Source organism: Benincasa hispida, chromosome 12 (genome assembly GCF_027475165.1).
Source record: "Benincasa hispida cultivar pf3 chromosome 12, pf3_genome.v1.1, whole genome shotgun sequence".
In the NCBI taxonomy this organism is placed as follows: Eukaryota; Viridiplantae; Streptophyta; class Magnoliopsida; order Cucurbitales; family Cucurbitaceae; genus Benincasa; species Benincasa hispida.
The window spans coordinates 73,602,407-73,607,590 of NC_143489.1; positions in this window are offsets into that span (position 1 = coordinate 73,602,407).

The following is a 5,184-nucleotide window of genomic DNA, read 5'->3' on the forward strand; positions in this document are numbered from 1 at the left end:
AATGAAAGATGTGGATCGTGATCAGTGGGTCAAAGCCATGGACCTCGAAATGGAGTCTATGTACTTCAATTTTATCTGAGAACTTGTAGATCAACCAAATGATGTAAAACCAATTGGTTGTAAGTGGATCTACAAGAGAAAACGAGACCAAGCCGGTAAAGTACAAAATTTTAAGGCTCAACTTATGGCAAAGGGTTATACCTAGAGAGGGGGAGTGGACTATGAAGAAACTTTCTCTCCTGTTGCATGCTTTAGTCAATTAGCATACACTCCATTGTCACCTTTTATGACTATGAAATTTGGCAGATGGATGTCAAGATAACCTTTCTAAATGGCGATCTTGAAGAGAGTATCTATATGGCTTAATCAGAGGGGTTTATAGCACAGGGTTAAGAACAAAAGGTTTGTATGCTTCAAAAATCCATTTATGGGTTGAAACAAGCTTCTAGATCTTGGAATATAAGATTTAACACTGCGATCAAATCTTATGGCTTTGTACAGAATGTTGACGAGCCTTGTGTTTACAAGAAGATCGTCAATTCTACTATAGCGTTCTTGGTTTTATATGTTGACGATATTCTACTCATTGGGAATGAAGTAGGTTACCTAACTAACATCAAGAAATGGCTAGCAACATAGTTCCAAATGAAAGATTTGGGAAATTTACAGTATGTTCTCGGGATTCAGATTATTCGGAACCACAAGAACAGAACACTAGCCATGTCTCAAGCAACTTATATAGACAAAATTTTGTCTAGGTATAAGATGCAAAATTCCCAAAGAGATCTGTTACCTTACAGATATGGAATTCATTTGTCAAAGGATCAATGTCCTAAGACACCTCAAGAGGTTAAGGATATGAGATGCATTCTCTATGCTTCCGTAGTAGAGAGCCTGATGTATGCAATGTTATGTACTAGATTTGACATATGCTACGCAGTAGGGATAGTTAGTATGTATCAGTCCAATCCTAGATATGATCATTGGATTGCCGTTAAGAATATCCTCAAGTATCTTAGGAGAATGAGGAACTACATGCTCGTGTATGGTACTAAGGATTTGATCCTTACTGGATACACTGACTCTGATTTTCAAACCGATAAGGATGCAAGAAAATCTACATGGGATCAACGTTCATTCTGAATGGAGGAGCAGTAGTGTGGAGAAGTGTGAAGTAAAATTGTATTGCAGACTCCACAATGGAAGCTGAATACGTAGCTGCATGTGAAGCAACAAATGAAGCAGTATGGTTGAGGAAATTTTTGACAAATTTGGAAGTCGTTTCAAATATGCATCTGCCTATCACCCTATATTGTGATAATAATGGTGCAGTTGCAAATTCAAGGGAACCAAGAAGCCACAAGCGCGGAAAGCATACTGAGCGCAAATACCATTTGATCCTAGAGATTGTACATCGTGGAGACGTAGTGACCTAGATATCTTCTGAGCAAAACATTGCTGATCCTTTTACAAAAGCCCTCACGGCTAAAGTGTTTGAAGGTCACCTAAAGAGTCTAGGTCTAAGTTTGTAAACTAGGACAAGTGGGAGAACTTTTGGGTATATGCCTTATTTTATTGTATTCATATGTTTATTGTACTCATATGTTTCTCACTTAAATTCAACATTGTGATACTCCACTAGGAGTTTAGTCCAAGTGGGAGTTTGTTGGATTTTATGTCCTAAAACTCGTAGTTCTTAAATTAATAAACATATTCTGTTTTGTTTTTCGATAAAATTGTTATTGAAATTGTAATCTTGAATCCAATAAACTAAGGTTCTGAGGCTATTTAATGTAGTTTGAACTTTATGTAGTGACATAATTGTGGATCAAGTTCAAATAAATAGCCAAAATGATCTATAGTATATGAATAAGGTTGGGTGCCTTATTCTGGGGATACTATGGATGCGGCCCATTTTGTAGTTAGTACAAACGATGTGATTCTAAATCGTTCATGTGAAGACATGAAAGTGGGGGCATCCTATGTAAAGATTTTACATAAGACTGAACCATGAAATAGTCACCTTGTACGTTCTAAACTCCATTTTATGTATAAAATAGACTATTTCGTTAATTGATGACCTAGGTAACTTAATCTTAATCCCGAGCTAACTATGAGCTCCTATTCACTCAGAATTATCCTTAGATCTGCATAGGTAAGGGCAACTCATTATCGCTAGTCCAATAAGCCTCCTATTTCAGGGGTAAGATCAGATGGATAGCTAGGAACATAGGATGCAAGACGGAATTCATTCCTACCCATTATAGGGATAGGAGATAGGTTGTTCCCTTTAGTACTGAATCAAGGTCTTGAACAAGGGGCCCCACCCTCTCCTTGGCCCGAGAGGGGTTCGGATTATATGTTGGACCTTAAACCAATTGTTCATTAGAGGATTAGTGGAACCTAAGGAATAAAATTTAGTCCCGGGGGTAAAACGATTTTTATGACCTAGCCGAGATTACGAACAACCTGTGAAGGATTAGCTTACTAATCATGGTTATATCAAATGGACACAAATATATCTATAGTGAGGTTACGGACAACCTGTGAGTACAACTACGAGACTATAGTGGAATAACCCATGAGTTAACAAATGTTGATTAGCTCCGTCTAAAGAGTTTAGCCAGCTAATCTCGGATCGTTGGAGCCCATGATCTATAGATCCATTAGGTTCCCCTACTAGCTCATATGGAATAAAATTAAAACAGTATGATAGAATAATTCGAATTGTTCGAATTAGGTGAAGAGAAAGAAACTGACAAGTATATGTGATATAGTGGTCGATTTTTTTAGATTAAAGATACAACTTTAATATTTAAATATGATTTAAATATCAAGAATATGACTACGTCATATTCGGATGCTCGAAAATAATGGAAATGGTCAAAGATGTAAAAAGTCAAAGAGTTGACTTTTGACTTAGAAAAGTCAAACTTTGACCGACCTTACATTCAAATGTGATTTGAATTTCGAGAAAATGAATGTGGATTCCTGCTCAGGAGGTCAAAATTAGTCAACACGAAAAAAATCATAAAAATTCAAAATGTTGATTTTTTTGTCAAAGTTTGACTTTGACAAAATGACTATTTTGTCCTATGACCAAAGTTAGTTAGAAAATCGAAACTTTTGTTGGATAATTCTACTAACAAAATAGTGGGCTAGGTGTTGGCTTATTGTGGAGACATTAAGCCCACTTAGATAGTGGATTCTAGGTGTTGGGTTTTTATGAATTTGTTACATGCAATTTTGCATGGCCCTTAACTATAAATATGAGCTTTTCAATTTGGATTAAAAACTTTTTGCCATTTTTGCCAAAATTGTTTTGTAAAATTGGGCTGGAAAAATCACTTTTTTTTTTAGTGAAATTCAAGACCCAAACCCAACCCAAAATTCCATTTCTTTTTCTATCTCTTTCTCTCTTTCGGGTTCTTAATCTATCGGGTCCCACAACTTGGTTCTGAGTCCAGAGGATAGTAGGTCAGCTCTAGTGGTGGTCTGAAAGAGTTCGGGTCGAGATTCAGCGAGGAAAAGCATTTTTCGGGAGCTACAAAGGTTGTATCCTATCCAAATTAATTTACTATTTTCTCTTCATTTGCATGCTAATTTCCTTTTAATTAAAAGCAATTAGAGTGTAATTAGATCCTTATTCCGCTGCGTATGTCTCGTGTTCCATCAGGTTAGTCACCTTCTTATACACAATTCCACCACCAAGTTCAAGGGGTAGCTGGAATCACTTGAAGTGATTAGCTTTGCATGAGAATCATGTAATAAACCCATTCTTGATTTAGTGGAAAAGTTGAGGCAATTGCTGAATTGCTTAGTTTTTGAAGGTTGAAGAAGTTGTTCTTCAACAAGCTGAAAAACCAGAAAACCTCTCCTCCAATTCCCTAAGTTCAAGCTTGTTTTGAGTCCCACAACTAAATCTAAGACTCCTAGAAAATAGTAAGGAAGCTCTAATGGTGGTTCACAACAAGCATTGGAGAAGATTGCAACTAAAATTTGAGTTTGAAGAGGATCTTCAAAGATATATAATGAAACCCTCTTAATTCCATATGAACATGCTTATTGTGATGTCAAAATTAAGGAATTAGAATGCTTAATAATCATATTTTCTTCTGCTGTATGTCTCTGTATTCCGACATTTGGTAACAGAACATCATTTAAGCATTCAATTCGAGTTAATTTGGCTTGATGGGTGTTTTTCATAAGTTGAATGAAAATGGTGAATTGATATGATTTTTCTGAGTTTTGGCATTGAATTCTCTTCAATTATGTTGTAACTCTTGTAATTAGCTCTTGATTGATGGGCCTTAATGTTTGATTAAGTGTCTTTAATTCAATTGGAGTCATTAGTTGCAATTAGGTTGTAACTGAAGAAAGAAATGCAGAAGGTTGAGCAGCAGAAACTGGCTTTTTCAGCCACTGCCCCATACTCGATGCATGATGCCATACTCAATTATACTCGATGGCATTTATTCGATGGTATTTTGATAAATACTCAATGCATGATATCATACTCGATGGTACTGAATGACATACTCGATGCACGATGGCATACTTGATGCTCATACTCGATGCCATACTTGATGCACGATGGCATAATTGATGCTTATACTCGATGGAATACTCGATGCTTGATGTCAGACTTGATGCTCATACTCAATGGCATACTCGATGCTTGATGGCATGCTCAATGCTTGATGGCATACTCGATGCACGATGGCATACTTGATGCTCATACTCGATGCACGATGGCATACTTGATGCTTATACTCGACGGCATACTCGATGCTTGATGTCAGACTTGATTCTCATACTCAATGGCATGCTCTATGCTTAATGGCATACTCGATGCTTGATGGCATGCTGGTGGTACTCGATGCTTGATGGTACTCGATGGTTTTTTGCCCGGTTCAGCCAAATTTTGAGCATTGGAGGTCCGATTTGAGAGGTTCAAGTCCGGTTTAGGGTGGTTCGAGCGGTCCAGAAGTGTTTTGAAGCCAGTTTTTGGTTATTATTGTATTAATTAAACCTTTGTTTGCTTAAGAATACCAAAACTAAACCATATCAGATTGTGTTTAATTATTTATGCATGTGATGTATGTTATAATTAAATAAATCTTGTATGTGCATACAGTATGCCATGTAGATTTAAAATCCCACTATAGGAAGTATGTTACAAGA